The sequence below is a fragment of the Xenopus laevis genome, chromosome 7S (assembly GCF_017654675.1).
Source record: "Xenopus laevis strain J_2021 chromosome 7S, Xenopus_laevis_v10.1, whole genome shotgun sequence".
In the NCBI taxonomy this organism is placed as follows: Eukaryota; Metazoa; Chordata; class Amphibia; order Anura; family Pipidae; genus Xenopus; species Xenopus laevis.
In genome coordinates, this window is record NC_054384.1 from 90,689,807 (window position 1) to 90,706,151 (window position 16,345).

A 16,345-nucleotide genomic window follows, 5' to 3' on the forward strand; every position below is an offset into this window, starting at 1 on the left:
CTTTCTTTCTACTGACAACTTCACTATCCCTCTCTCAGCATCTGAATGAAGAGAAACAGATGCTGAGAGAGGGGTAAGTGAAGATAAACTTGATTATTTCAGAAGCAATGCAGAATATTTGACTGTATATTTAGAAAGTTTCTTACATCAGTATGAGGAAGCTTATATTACATTTTCATGATACTTTCCCTTTAAACAGAAGCAAATTCATATCGTCAATATACTGAAATATATTTCCACATTTCTAGATTATCAAGGCACTGGAAGGCAGCCATCTTTTAGCCTGTGCAGGCCAATTTCTGATGAGCATTTGCTCAAAAGTACGGTATATGTAGTAGCCTGGATCCTATCTCTTCTCAGGTGAGAGGCTTGTGAGCAGCTTTAAAGGGTAGGTATAGCACTGCTTCTGGCATGCGTTTGGCTTTAAGAATGGCATTGGCAGGATATTGACTGACCCACCACTGACTGTGGGAACCCTCGACTCTCCATCATTTCCAAAACTCTAACTAATTTTACCAAATTGAAAACTGAAATTGAATTCGACTAAACTTGACCAATGTCCAAATTGATGCCTGGACCTCTCCCATTGACTTATACATGAACTCGGCAGGTTTTAGCTGGCGAATAGTCTAGTTCGAGTTCTTAAAGGGCCAGAGTATGAGGAATCTCAAAATTTGAATTAAATATATATATATATATAGATAGATAGATATCATTATATGCTTTTTAATGATGTACAAAAAACTTCGAAATTCGACCATCGAATTAAAAAACATCAAATTCGAAGTGTTTTTTTAACAAATTTGGCAATCTTGCGGTCGAATAAAAATTGAACGATTCGAAGGATTTCAGCAATCGATCGAACGATTTTTATTCGATGTGTAAAGACTTAGAAAATGGTTGTGAAGGTCCCCATAGAAGTCGAAGTAAATTCAAAGTCGTAGTATCCTATTCGATGGTCGAAGTATCCAAAAAAATTACTTTGAATTTAGAAATTTTTTACTTTAAATTCCCTCGAATTCACTTCGACCCTTAGTAAATCTGCCCCTAAATATATCCAATTACCGAAATACCATGAGTAGTGTTGCCACCTTTTCTGAAAAATGTTACCGGCCGGTGGGATGGGAACAAAGGGAGCGGTCTGCTACACAAAAGGGGCGGCGTCATATACAGTGATGCAAAAGGGGCGGAGCAACATTGAGCGATGGCCAAAAGGCTGAAAAAGTAAGTGATAGAAATGAACTTTGTGACATAGTATGGGAGAGAGCCAAGGTAAAATATAGAAAGTTTTATTCCACTCTGCTTAGCATTATCTGATACAAGACTTTCTCCTGTGACAGGAGGGCACACAGTTGGTACAATGTAGATCCTTACGTGACAAGCAGCAGAAACCACATCCAACAGCATCTATCACATCTATCATGTACAGTAAGACTACCCCATCTGTTCCTCCTAGTGGAATGGTTGGATTTGTCGAGGAGAGAATGATGGGGAGGCGAAAGAACTCAAGACACGTGCCCCTCAGCACTCGCTCACCTACAGGAACATAAGAAAAGCTTTTTAAAGGAGAAGGAAAGCTACGGAGGCATTTTATTGCCAATAGATTAGCTGCAATAGTGCAAGCTAGAATGCTATATTTATTCTGTAGAATGCTTTACCATATCTGAGTAAAAAGCTCTAGAAACTCTCTGTTTGTTTAGGATAGGAGCTGCAGTATTAACATGGTGTGACATCACTTCCTGCCTGAGTCTCTCCCTGCTCTGGGCTCAGATTACAGTAGAGAAGGGAGGGGGGTGGGGAAGAGGCGCAAACTGAGCATGCTCTTGCCCAGGGCAATGAGGTTTAAGCTGAAAACAGGAAGTCTGATACAGAAGCCCATGAGTACACAATAGAAGGAAGAAATGTGGTGTTTCTTTTGACAGGGGACTCAGAGCAGCATTACTTTGAGGGTTTACTGGTATATTTAGGTGGACCTTTCTGATAAGGCTTACTTAGTTTTAACCTTTCCTTCTCCTTTAAAATGAGAATTTAATTTCAAAGCTGAAAAAGGAGAAAAGGCACAGGATATACAGCTGATAATAGAGAAGCTCTGTAGTATACAATGTAATTCTACGTAGCTTATCTGTTATCTACTGTTTGTGTTGTGCTTGATTGGCTGCCCCCATGGCTACACAGCAGTTTGTTTATATAAACTATAATAGTCTTTTTTACCAGTGCAGGGCAATACTACATTATTTATTCATTACTTTCATTACTGTTCTTTAAAGGGGAAGGAAACTTAGTTGGCGCAAAAACCCTCCCCCCCTCCCGTGTGTTGCCTACCCATCCCGCTGGGCAAATGCCCCTAACTTGTTACTTACCCTTCTGCGCAGGTCCAGTCCAGGGAGTTCACAGACGACATCTTCTTCCACGCGATCTTCCTGCTTTGAACGGCGTTTTGGCGCATGCGCAGTAGATCGTACCGGCGAAATGCTCCTACTGCGCATGTGCCGTTCAAAGCAGGAAGAAGATCGCGTGGAAGAAGATGTCGTCTGTGAACTCCCTGGACTGGACCTTCGCAGAAGGGTAAGTAACAAGTTAGGGGCATTTGCCCAGCGGGACGGGTAGGCCAGGGGGGAGGAGGGAGGGTGGGCAACACACGGGAGGGGGGGGAGTGTTTTTGCACCAACTAGGTTTCCTTCCCCTTTAAGTAACTCATCTGACTACCAACAGCAGAAGCAACATTTTTGTTTATCTGTAACGTTGTTATAAAGTAACTGGCATGAAGATCAGTTATTGTGAGATTTGAGTTGATTATTTTGTGCCCTATAGAACTATAGCAGGGCCAATGTTTCAGTATAGTATATCTGCAACCTGGTTATGAGCTGGGCAGTGACCAATCACAATGCTTCCTTTCATTATTCTGAGCTAGGAACTCCCAAGAGCCCTTGCAAACACACACCATGCCATGAGTTGAGTACAGCATATACAATGAGAAGAGATTACCTGGCCAGACATTAGTTCTGTGATCCAAGAGATTTCACACATTCTTTATAGGCTTGAATTAATTCACGGCAGCTGTCTTCTCCTTTCTTAGCCACACTGCATAATGGAAACACACACTGTTATATTGGCACAAGTTAATCATGGCTAAATTTCAGTTTGTATGGCAAGTGAATCATTGATACGATAGATTAGATAGAAAATGAATAGATAATAAATAGACGATAGATACTGTACCTATACAGTAGATAGATCAGATACATAATAGACAGAGGAGACAGACAGCTATCCTTTAATATATCTTTAGAACAGTTTACCATTTTGGTTGGTTTAATTTGTGTATTGAATTGTATTTGTGGTGCTGTTGGTTTTGTGATATTGCTTAAGGTAGACACAGAGCATCATGTGCAAACACAGATATTATTATGCTATTTATAAGGTGCTAACATACCAATTCCGCCCTAGTGGAGCTTACAATCTAAGATCACTATCACATTCACACACACACTAAGGAACCAGGAGCCAAGTTGCACCAATACCCATTGTGTGGCTGTCCTGTTTTTCTTGCTATGCAAACATACCTCCCAACATTTTGGAAATAGAAAGCAGGACAAAAAGTTTTTTTGTGGCCACCATGTTAAGTTTACAAAATTTGGCAGGTTTGAACACATTTCTGTGGTTCTAATGTGTCATTGCAGTGTTTATAATTAGGGCGAATTGCCCTTTAAGATGCAAGTCGCAGTTTCCACAAGAGACCTTCTTATCTTAAATTGTTACAATTATTTCTTTGCATATCTTAAATTGTAACAATTGTTTGTTTGCTTATCTTAAATTGTTACAAAAGTATCTAAGTGCACCTGCCACATATTCTGGGCTCTCTGCAAAAAGCCAATTAAGTTTTTCTGGCTTTTCAGTGCAGGAGATCAAAGAGAAAGTCGGGACATTTCAGTAACAAACCCGGGACTGCGGGTTGAGCTGTCATAATCGGCACTGTCCTGCGAAAAATGGGACAGTTGGGAGGTATCTGGCTGGGGAACAAAATCTCATGCTGGGACCCTCCTTACAGCAACACCTACATCCCACATGACCACCAGGTCCTTAATCCCGCGCTTTATCTAACCATACAGCCATGTACAAATGGCCAACATTATTTCTTTTGACTTACTAATTTATTTTGTACCAAATGGGCTTCCTAAATCCCCTGGGCCCAACTATCACAAACCCAAGTGTGCAGCACTAAGGCACATCACTGCTGCTGGGCACTAGTGGAAAGAAGGGAAATGACTGGAGAAATAAACATGGCTGGCTCACAGTGGCGTAACTAGTTGTTACTGGGCCCCATAGCAAATTCAATTTAGGACCCCAAAATATTTATAAATTGGCCTATTTTACCAAGATATATTAAAATTGCTAATTAATTAGGGTCTCACTGGGCCCCCTACACTCCTGGGCCCCCTGCAACCGCAGGGTCTGCTTCCTCTATAGTTACGCCCCTGCTGGCTCACCAACAGAACCTACCCCTGGATTAAAAAGAAGCCTTATGCATCAGGAATTTTTTCAGCATAACACAATATTCCTATAGCAAAGGACACAATATTCTATTACATCCCCTCTAAACTAAAGCGGCAGTTCCTTCCAAGACACCATCTGTTTGCTTAAACTGCTGTTATTAAGTACATGCTTGTGCCACTAGTCCTGCACTGGGGATGGAATTAACAAACATTTTTTACACGGTAGTTGTCACTGCACTGGAAAGCTGGTGTTCTCTGTACTGCCATCTAGTGGAGTGACACAAATATCAGACATCCACGGCCCAGCCTCACATAAAACAAGCAGAAAGTACTAAACGGTACAGAAGTAAATAGGTATCCATAAAAAAGTTATAGGTATATCAGTGATAAAGCTGATGTGCTTGTTGACACTATATTATTAAATATAAATAAAATGAAAGCCATATTGTGTGTCTGGATTATACATGTGTCTCAGGATCACTGTCTATACTCTGCCCTGCAGTCTCTTCATTTCCGCATGTCTCAGAACTGCTGGGACTGGGCTCAACTACTACTAACTCAAATACCAAATAGAAATGAAAGAAAAGCATCATTCCTAATCCTGGGAAATACAATATTACACACATCCCCATGCCAACACACTGCTTATTCATATATATTGCTCTCTAAGGGCTATTCCACACGGGGAGATAGCGACGCGTTTGCGGTCGCCGCGACCGGCGCAGGCGACAGTTTTGTATGGGCGCCTATGTAAAAACGCCTGTGCTAACCACACAAGGCGATGCGCTTTTCAACAGTCGCCTGAAAATGCCTCGCCAGGCTTTTTCAGGCGACTGTTGAAAAGCGCATCGCCTCGTGTGGTTAGCACAGGCGTTTTTACATAGGCGCCCATACAAAACTGTCGCCTGCGCCGGTTGCGGCGACTGTCGTGGCGCTTTGTCGCCGCGACCGCAAACGCGTCGCTATCTCCCCGTGTGGACTAGCCCTAATACCTCTAAATAGGGATGAGTTTCAGACTGCAAGTGCATAAGTGGCAACACTGCCCAAAATTTTTTTGTGGGCAGTTTCAGTCTGGGTCTCAGGTGTGAACAGTGCAGGGCTTTAGGGTGTGAACAATACAGAGGATTACAGTCTGAATTTGAGGTGTAAACAATGCAGGGGCCAGTTAATATCAGTACTGATCCCCTTTAAAGATCACATATGGTAAACAGACACAGCAGACAGACTTTCATGTGGGGGGGGGGCACACAAGGGGGGTCATGGGCTGCATGTGACATGAGGGCCGCCAGTTGGTCAGCTCTGATGTGGCAGAAGTCACTTCCCCTCCAGCTCTGTTCAGCTGTCGCAGTATAGTAATATGTTTTTTAAACCACTGCCTGGTTACTAGGGTAAATTGAACCCTAGCAAACAGTTAGCTGGTGAAATTCCAAACCAGAGAGCTAGTGAATTAAAAAAATGCTTATTAATGAATAGTGCACTATGCTAATTTCCAAATACATACAACAAGAACAGATGCAACGGAATGGAGACCCCCACAAGGTTAAGGTGACCAGATCATTTGGAAGTTGCCAGGCTGTAGTAACTGTAAATAGTAGAGCTATGGCTAAACACAACACAAGCAGTGGATGCAAAAGGGTTAAAAAGTGGGCCGTGAGCAGCACACATTAGCCATGCATAACTGCACTCAGACTATCCCACCCTTTTTATCTGCAGCTAATGAGGCCCAGCCTGACTCAGCACCCCCCCCCCCCCAGCACCTTTTTATTCACACTCGCCCCAGGCGCTGAGCAGGGAGTGTCGGGACACAGGCTGCTCCTCTCAGATAAAGAGGCAGCTCTCTGTCAGGGTATGTTAGGCAGCCAGCCGTAAGGAAGGTGCAGTCACCCTGCTAATGAAGGAACATCATTATAATGTGTATATCTCACATGCATGAAACATATGTGCTAAATGCCACATGCACTACTGCTCTGTGTGATACTGTGTAATGGCCGAGCTGGAGATGAGAACTTCACACCACCATATGCCTGACTGCTCATTCCATACTAGTAATGCTGGGGCAAAGCAGAATTTGGACAAACTTTTTCTTTTATTTCAACAACTGAAGGGCAGCAGCTTGGGCAGCACCATGTAAAGAGTTAAGCTGGCCATAGACGCAAAGATCCGATCATCGGACTTCTCCATCTCCAGACCTGCCACTAACCATTCAGATCAAATAAAGTAGTAAAAGAACAAGGGTCAGACTGGGGGGCCCTGGGCCCACCGGGACTGCTGTCCAGGGCCCCCCTCGGGACCCCCGGGCCCCACTATAATGGCGGCGTGGTTGTCCCAACGGAGCGGCTCTCATACGGCGCCGCATATTGATTTCTTTAGGGGGGGGGCCCACCAGGGTTTTTCCCGGTCTCCCGCTGGGCCAATCTGACCCTGAAAAGAACAGGTCAGCCAATGTTCTGCCCCTGACAGCAATTGTTCGAAAGTTATGTCCGACCAAAGCTAGTGACAGTCTCCCACTGAAAATCGTACGATCGGCAATACACGCAGAGATATTATCGGCAGCCGACAGAAATCTTTTAACCTGTCCGATCGACCAAACGACCGATCTCCCCCGGACGAAAAATGTCGGGACTCTCCACACACAGTCCGAAAATCGTACGATTCCTCGATTCATATGATCAGATCTTTGCGTCTATGGCCAGTTTAACAGTGCTTTTTTGCCAATATCATTTGGATCATGGCCACAGTCCCTTCCCAGAGACTATTATCCACTGTTACTATAGGCACCATCTCTCCCTACTATACCTGTTATCCCACAGTCACACTCCCTTCCCAGAGACTATTATCCACTGTTACTATAGGCACCATCTCTCCCTACTATACCTGCTATCCCACAGTCACACTCCCTTCCCAGAGACTATTATCCCACTGTTACTATAGGTACCATCTCTCCCTACTATACCTGCTATCCCACAGTCACACTCCCTTCCCAGAGACTATTATCCCACTGTTACTATAGGTACCATCTCTCCCTACTATACCTGCTATCCCACAGTCACACTCCCTTTCCAGAGACTATTATCCCACTGTTACTATAGACACCATCTCTCCCTACTATACCTGCTATCCTACAGTCACACTCCCTTCCCAGAGACTATTATCCACTGTTACTATAGGCACCATCTCTCCCTACTATACCTGCTATACTACAGTCACACTCCCTTCCCAGAGACTATTATCCACTGTTACTATAGGCACCATCTCTCCCTACTATACCTGCTATCCCACAGCCACACTCCCTTCCCAGAGACTATTATCCACTGTTACTATAGGCATCATCTCTCCCTACTATACCTGCTATCCCACAGTCACACTCCCTTCCCAGAGACTATTATCCACTGTTACTATAGGCACCATCTCTCCCTACTATACCTGCTATCCCACAGTCACACTCCCTTCCCAGAGACTATTATCCCACTGTTACTATAGGTACCATCTCTCCCTACTATACCTGCTATCCCACAGTCACACTCCCTTCCCAGAGACTATTATCCCACTGTTACTATAGGTACCATCTCTCCCTACTATACCTGCTATCCCACAGTCACACTCCCTTTCCAGAGACTATTATCCACTGTTACTATAGGCACCATCTCTCCCTACTATACCTGCTATCCCACAGTCACACTCCCTTCCCAGAGACTATTATCCCACTGTTACTATAGACACCATCTCTCCCTACTATACCTGCTATCCCACAGTCACAGTCCCTTCCCAGAGACTATTATCCACTGTTACTATAGGCACCATCTCTCCCTACTATACCTGCTATCCTACAGTCACACTCCCTTCCCAGAGACTATTATCCACTGTTACTATAGGCACCATCTCTCCCTACTATACCTGCTATCCTACAGTCACACTCCCTTCCCAGAGACTATTATCCACTGTTACTATAGGCACCATCTCTCCCTACTATACCTGCTATCCCACAGCCACACTCCCTTCCCAGAGACTATTATCCACTGTTACTATAGGCATCATCTCTCCCTACTATACCTGCTATCCCACAGTCACACTCCCTTCCCAGAGACTATTATCCACTGTTACTATAGGCACCATCTCTCCTTACTATACTTACTATCCCACAGTCACACTCCCTTCCTAGAGACTATTATCGCCACTGTTACTATAGGCACCATCTCTCCCTACTATACCTGCTATCCCACAGTCACACTCCCTTTCCAGAGACTATTATCCCAATGTTACTATAGGCACCATCTCTCCCTACTATACCTGCTATCCCACAGCTACAGTCCCTTTCCAGAGACTATTATCCACTGTTACTATAGGTACCATATCTCCCTACTATACCTGCTATCCTACAACTACAGTCCCTTCCCAGAGACTATTATCTCACTGTTACTATAAGCACCGTCTTTCCCTACTATACCTGCTATTCAACAGCCACAGTCCCTTCCCAGAGACTATTATCCCACTGTTACTATAGGCACCATCTCTCCCTACTATACCTGCTAGCCCACAGTCACAGTCCCTTCCCAGAGACTATTATCCCACTGTTACTATAGGCACCATCTCTCCCTACTATACCTGCTATCCCACAGTCACACTCCCTTCCCAGAGACTATTATCCCACTGTTACTATAGACACCATCTCTCCCTACTATACCTGCTATCCCACAGTCACACTCCCTTCCCAGAGACTATTATCCCACTGTTACTATAGACACCATCTCTCCCTACTATACCTGCTATCCCACAGTCACACTCCCTTCCCAGAGACTATTATCCACTGTTACTATAGACACCATCTCTCCCTACTATACCTGTTATCCCACAGTCACACTCCCTTCGTTTTTTTCTACCACTGCTTCTGTTCGGGTGCTCAATATGTGCAATGCTCAGGGTTTAGTTTTTTCCGTGCTTAGACCTCCTTTGAAAGACAGCAGAAATAATTTAAACATACTGTGTCTAATGCTAATAAACTAAAACATTGCCTTTCTGTAATACTGCAGAACAATGATTTTTGTATCTCTAGATCTCAGTGGAAATGAAGCAGTGTGTGTGTGAGATGTGTGTAAGATGTCCTGCACTCAGTTCAAATGGAATTTCTCCTGTTTTTGTTTCTGTGTATCCTGAGCTACTCACTGTCATGCTAAAGATCTCACCGGTAGATCAGCAGATTTGTTGTTGCCATGACTACATGCCCAGAGAAATGTGGGTCAACACCAGCATTGGTTGCGTTGGTCAGCTTGAGAGACGGCGCTACAATATGAAGACTCTCCAAATAATAAAGTCTTGCAGTGCTATCAAGGTACAATAATTATTCAAAATTGGAGACAGATAATGGTTAACCTCGATGCCCAGCCGACAGCATACTGTATATATATTTCAGAATGTGGATGGTAAAGACATACAGCACTAAAACTCGTTTTTGATCAACAGCCCCCATCAAATGCCATTGTTTCCTATAGTTCTACTGTAAGGACAGGAGCACCTGGACATGGCATCCTAATGAGAATGGGACACAGATCCCTGTTTTCATCATTATTGCACTTATACCACAAATAGCTACAATATTTTTTTGTGCAGCAGCTCCTTGGCTTCTTAATTTTGATCTTGTCAACTAAAACAATGCAGGCAAACTACAACAGATAGGGGCATGTTGGGTGACATAATCCCCCAAATGGTCCTAGAGTTTGGAATCAGCCTCATATATCAGGCAGCGTGGAGGATGGGATTTTTATCAATCTACTCCAGCAGCAACAAGCTGCATCTCGTGCCAACCAATCAGCAATAAGCTGTTTTGGTCACAAACAGTTAAAAATAACAAAAGTGTTGCGGTGCTTAATAATAAAGGAAATAAAACTCGTTTCAAATAGGTTTTGAATAATTTACATTCCATGTTCCCCTTTAATGGGTTGATAACACCAATATTATAAACTATAATAATATATAAAATATTATACAATTAACATTTCATATGTCCATAAAGCAATAGCTTTATGTTTCAGTTCAGAATTCTCTGAAAATGGTTCCTACGTATACCTTGCTTACAGTTTACCCAAAGATGTTGAAATCTTTCCGTTTTTTGCCAACATGTGATATTAAAAAAAGTCCTTCTGTGATAGTATCACATACTGATTTAAATTAGAGTTGTAATAGTTTCCGTTGGGTATAATTGCTTCGGTTATGAGAAGCTTCTTCTTCATGCCCTGTGCAGCTTGTTACCAAAATAGCTCTTGCCTAGCGCTTTCCCTAAATATATCTGCTGTATCTGTGTTTCCATGTACTTGGGTTTCTTTTGCTGTCTGTATGTATGTAACGTTCATGCAGTAATGGAGCTGGGTGAACACTAAAAAAAAATGGGGTCCCAGTCAATGCAGTAGGTTTGGAGCCCTAATGTGAAAATGAGAGCGGTTGCAATGCAAATCGGGGGAGATTAGTCACCCGGCGACAAATCTCCTCTTCTTCGGGCGACTAATCTCCCCAAACTGCCTACCGCCAGCTAGAATGTAAATCGCTAGTCGAGATGGCACTCGGAGCGCTTCGTTTTCCAAAGTCGCCTCACGAGGAAACTTCGGGCGACGTTTGAAAACGAAGTGCTCTGAGTGCCATCCCGCCGGGAATTTACATTTTACCCGGCAGGAGGCAGTTTGGGGAGATTAGTCGCTCCGAAGAAAAGGAGATTTGTCGCCGGGCAACTAATCTTCCCGAATCTGAGCGTGTGCCCTGACCCTTACATGTTAAGTCAGAGAGAGGCAGCACAAAAACAAAACTACATACTACCAAAAGTTAAGCCCAAGATAAACTTCCCCTTGAAAAGAACAATCATAGGGTATATGAAATCTATGCCACAATGCACATTTGATGGAATGCTGAGCCTTTGTTGCCATGTGATTATATTCCATTGTACAGTATTGTGCAACTTTATCCATTGAGAGTGTCGGCTTCTACTACATTGTGCCATGTCTGGATGAATTACAGCAAAGGGAACCCCAGGATATGCTGGGGGTGATATGAAATCTCTTGCTGATCCTTTACCCTGCAGCTTTAGATTTCTATATTCTGCCTGACTGATTGATTGCTTGCAGATTTAAGATAAACCATGAAAAAGGCAGAAGAATACGAGAAACAGACATGTATGTGTTGGCTGGTTTGGCTCAATATAAGAAGCTGAATTTCATCCTATCACTTTATGTGCCTATGGCCAACAAAGCCACAGAACTGGCCTATTTGCATGAACGCCTGCATGAAAAATGAAATATGATTCAAATCAACTTTCCAATATTCAATTATTACTAATGTTATTGCTATTAGCTATTCCAGCACTGCTTGTGTTGACTATTGCAACAATATAGCAGATGTTATGTATCCTACAGCCAATACTCCATTTCCCACAATGCCATGCATGCTTCTTCGTAGACCTGTTAATCAAAAAAAAAAAAAAATAAAATAAAAAATATATATATATATATATATACATACATGACCATCTTAAAAATGTTCAGACTCAATGGACATGGTTTATGTGAGGGCTGCATTTAGCAGCTAATACTGGCTATTCCTTCTTGAAGGTCAGTGTCAGAGGATAAAGGGCTTAAAGTTAAGGGCAAAATCCTAATTCCATCCGTGGTTTTAAACTTTCGATCTGATCATTGGTCAGGGGCAATTAATTGATCAGCCCAATTGGTTGGATGTCGGTGAGCAGCTTAGCACCTGTTACACAATATACTGTAATTCTTGCACTTTTATCAACAATTTTCCTATTTTTTTCAGTATCCCGCACTGGTTGTGCAATATTGTCTTTGCCTTTTTAAATTCAACCATTAGTCAGTACTAGTCAATGTGCCACTTACAGAGAAGCTAAGAGCCATGCTTACTAAGATGAAATCCAGTAGCATAACTATAAATTATTGTACCACAAAGCAAAAACACCCCCAACTTTAAAAATAAGACTTTCTCTACTGCTATGCCCCTGATGGATGCCATCAGTTTACTAGACTTAGAAGCTGTATAAGGTAAGAACTTAAAGTGATCCTGTCATCGGAAAACATGTTTTTTTCAAAACGCATCAGTTAATAGTGCTATTCCAGCAGAATTCTGCACTGAAATCCATTTCTCAAAAGAGCAAAAAAAGTCACATGACTTGGGGCAGCTGTGAAATTGACAATATGTCTAGCCCCATGTCAGATTTCAAAACTTAATATAAAAAAATCTGTTTGCTCTTTTGAGAAATGTATCTCAGTGCAGAATTCTGCTGGAGTAGCACTATTAACTGGTTCATTTTGAAAAAATTTTTTTTTTCCCATGACAGTATCCCTTTAAGGCCATGGCTAGGAACATATCCTCATTTGTTGCATTATAGCCTGATTAATGGAGGTATCTGGGAAGGATTTGGCCACTGAAAAATGTGTGGTGTATTCACCCTGTGCACCATCAGCCTTCAGATAACCAACCAGTAAATAAAGTATATCTTTTGCTGCACTCTCAACACCCTAACTACAAAATATCTATACAATGTGGAGCAAAATACCTTTTATTTTTCTTAATTTCGTATACAACAGCCGTGCATTGCACTGACTATTTTACAATGTCATAAAGGCCATTAATTCAGAAAATGACTGCCTGGAACCATGCTAAAAGCCAATAACACTGTAAAAATTCTTACTGTGCACTGACTTGGCTAAAAAACATGATCATGGCTAAAAATCAGGTAGTGCTTGTTCTCTTACTTGTTCACACGCAAATGGAAATGGATTTATAGGATGAACCCGGTGCTTTATAAGCACACGAAGTATGAACTGCGTCACTAGGCACAAGCATTTGTGTGTAAATAAATACAATCACATACACAACACACAAACATGTTAATATATTTACATTTACACACACCGTTGCCATTTTACTGGTCTGTTCATCAATTACACTTGATGCCAAGGGAAGGAAGAACAGGGATATTGGAACCAGTAAACAAAACTACAACTTCCAGCATCCCCTGTTAGGGATGTCGCGGACTGTTCTCCCGCGAACTAATTCGCGCGAACATCGACCGTTCGCGTCCGCCGAATGTTCGCGAACGTTGCGCAACGTTCGCCAATTTGGGTTCGCCTTAGCTGGCGCTTTTTTTTGCCATTTCTCCACCAGACCAGCAGATACATGGCAGCCAATCAGGAAGCTCTCCCTCCTGGACCACCCCCACACCCCCTGGACCACTCCCCTTCCATATATAAACTGAAGCCCTGCAGCGTTTTTTCATTCTGCCTGTGTGTGCTTGGAAGAGCTAGTGTAGGGAGAGAGCTGTTAGTGATTTGAGGGACAGTTGATAGTAACTTTGCTGGCTAGTAATCTACTTGATACTGCTCTGTATTGTAGGGACAGAAGTCTGCAGGGATTTGAGGGACATTTTAGGTTAGGTAGCTTTGCTGACTAGTAATGCCACCTAGCTGTGTGAGCTTGTTCACATTCTGTCTAAATAATAACAATAATAATTCCGTGTCCGTAAACACCACCTGAGTGACGTTTTTCAAGCAGCAATAATATATTCCGTATCCACTACTGTATACATTGACCTTGCAGGCATTGTTTGCCCAGTCTTTAACCAAGTGCCACCTAGCTGTGTGAGCTTTTTCACATTCCGTGTCCAGAAACACCACCTGAGTGACGTAGTGTGATTTCTGCCCTTTACAGCACAAAACGCAGCGCTGTGTCAACAATGGATTTTTCAGATACATTTTTGCCCTTGATCCCCCTCTGGCATGCCACTGTCCAGGTCGTTGCACCCTTTAAACAACTTTAAAATCATTTTTCTGGCCAGAAATGTCTTTTCTAGCTTTTAAAATTCGCCTTCCCATTGAAGTCTATGGGGTTCGCGACATTCGCGAACCGTTCGCATTTTTGTCCGGACGTTCGCGAACATGTTCGCGAACATTTTTTCCGACGTTCGCTACATCCCTATCCCCTGTATCAGTTTTGCCAGTGCTAAAGCACAGAAAGGTCAGCCATGTCTTGTTTAATGAGGCATGAGAGCCCCGAAGCATGAATTTTATGTTTCATTAGTTGGGTAAAGAGGAATTTGCAAACTGGCATCAACACGTTCTTTGTATGATGTATTCTGTACCAATTGTTATATCACAGCTTTACCGCTTACCTGCACAAGCTCTGCTGTTGTTCCAAAATGAGTTGTATTTTTGTAAATGAGTTGTCATTTTTACATACTTTTTCCCTGCGTCCTAAATTCCCCTACCCTTCTTTCAGGTCTCTCATTTCAATAAACAAACTAATATGGTTTGTTAAATCCTATGGGATTTATTTTATTCTTGTTAAAGTGTAAGTTCGCAGGTAACTGTATTAAAGCAGTGACCTCTATACACAAGGTCATGAGACACATTCACACCAGCTAGGGGAAACAGTCATTGGGATGGTGGGAGTTGGAGATATAGAATGTGTGTACTGAAACTGTCTATAAATATTACACAATATGTTCTTTTTGAACGTTCAGCAATCTGTTTTTCCATATGGGAACTCATCCAGGCAACTATGGGTCCCATAGAAATATATTTTTAGAGCCGGCACATTGTAATGTGCATTTGTCTGAATCCCACAGAACCCTCTGTTTTAATTTGTCCCCAGCAGCTTCTGTATCTACTGCCTCCAGTCATTATACCTCTATATACAGGAATGTTATTGGCACTCAGTAACCAATGAAACAACTGACACACATCAAGCACCATGCACAAACAATTTTGGGTCACTCACCATTTCTCCATGGCAATCTTGAGTTCAGCGCATGGGCTCTCTTTAGATTTTACCTCAGCCACAGTTTCCGCTGGGCCTTCTTTTGCACTGTCGGACATAATGAATATTGGTAGTGATAGCTGGGAATGTCTCCACCAAAGCTAGATTACTGGAGCCCGGTTCCCTGAGTAGACTAGTGGCTGCCCTAATTTCCCCTCTCTGATCCCTATCTGTGCCTTGCATGCACTGCCCTGGGTGGATATGTGTCACTCTTACTGGAGGTACTGGGAGCTCTGCCCAGTTATTGGAAAGGAAGGTGGGAGGGGGAGTGCTAGATCTGCTTTCACAAACTGAGGCCAAAAACCTTTTGCTAACAGAAATGATCTTTTGATCATAGCACATGGCCCAGAGAATTAATGAGTAACACAATGTCATGCACACTTGTAGCCTTATAAAACAGTTTGTACAGTAAGTACAGTATGGGCCAGTGTGGGACTGGGACACCAGGGGCCCACCAAAAAACCTTAGACCAGGGGCCCACGCTCAGTAATACCTGTATTGTCCTTGTTACGTTTGTTTACACACTATAATCTATTATTCCATTTTTTTAGACTATTTCTCCTCATAGAAATAGGGAATGACCATGAAACAGCCCAAATGTTTAGCAGCATGAGGGCCCACTGACACCTGGGCCCTCATACACAGTGTTAGACTGAGATGTTAGGGACCCACCAGAAAACCTTAGACCATGGGCCCACTTTCCAAACTATTAAACCACCGTTCTTCACTCAACCCCTTTATTCTCATAGTCTGTTATCTCTACAATACTATACTCTATTCTTTCATTTTTAAGCCCCTTAAAGAAATTGGGAATAACCATGAAATAGACCAAATGTTAAGAGCAAGAGGGCCCACTGACACCTCAGCCCACCAGTAGTTTTCCTGCTATCCCAGTGGGCCAGTCCGACATTGATTATACAGTTAGCCTCTCCAAACAAATATAACATCCCCCTTCCTTGCATTTAATCCAGTAAATACTTAACTTTGGTTTGTTCTTAAAGGATTAGTAAACCTTTAAAAATAAGTGAATATAAAATTGATGA

General features: G+C 42.6%; 1 long non-coding RNA gene across 1 annotated transcript; it reads right to left on the reverse strand.

The window, feature by feature from the left end:
* Nucleotides 1-1,273: 1,273 nt before the first annotated feature.
* XB5727854.S lies at nt 1,274-15,519 on the reverse strand. The gene is made up of 3 exons (XR_001932474.2): nt 15,264-15,519; nt 2,986-3,081; nt 1,274-1,536 (listed from the first exon to the last, which is right to left on the reverse strand). It is a non-coding gene; the product is annotated as an Uncharaterized LOC100489525 S homeolog (long non-coding RNA).
* Between the last annotated feature and the right edge of the window lie 826 nt (nt 15,520-16,345).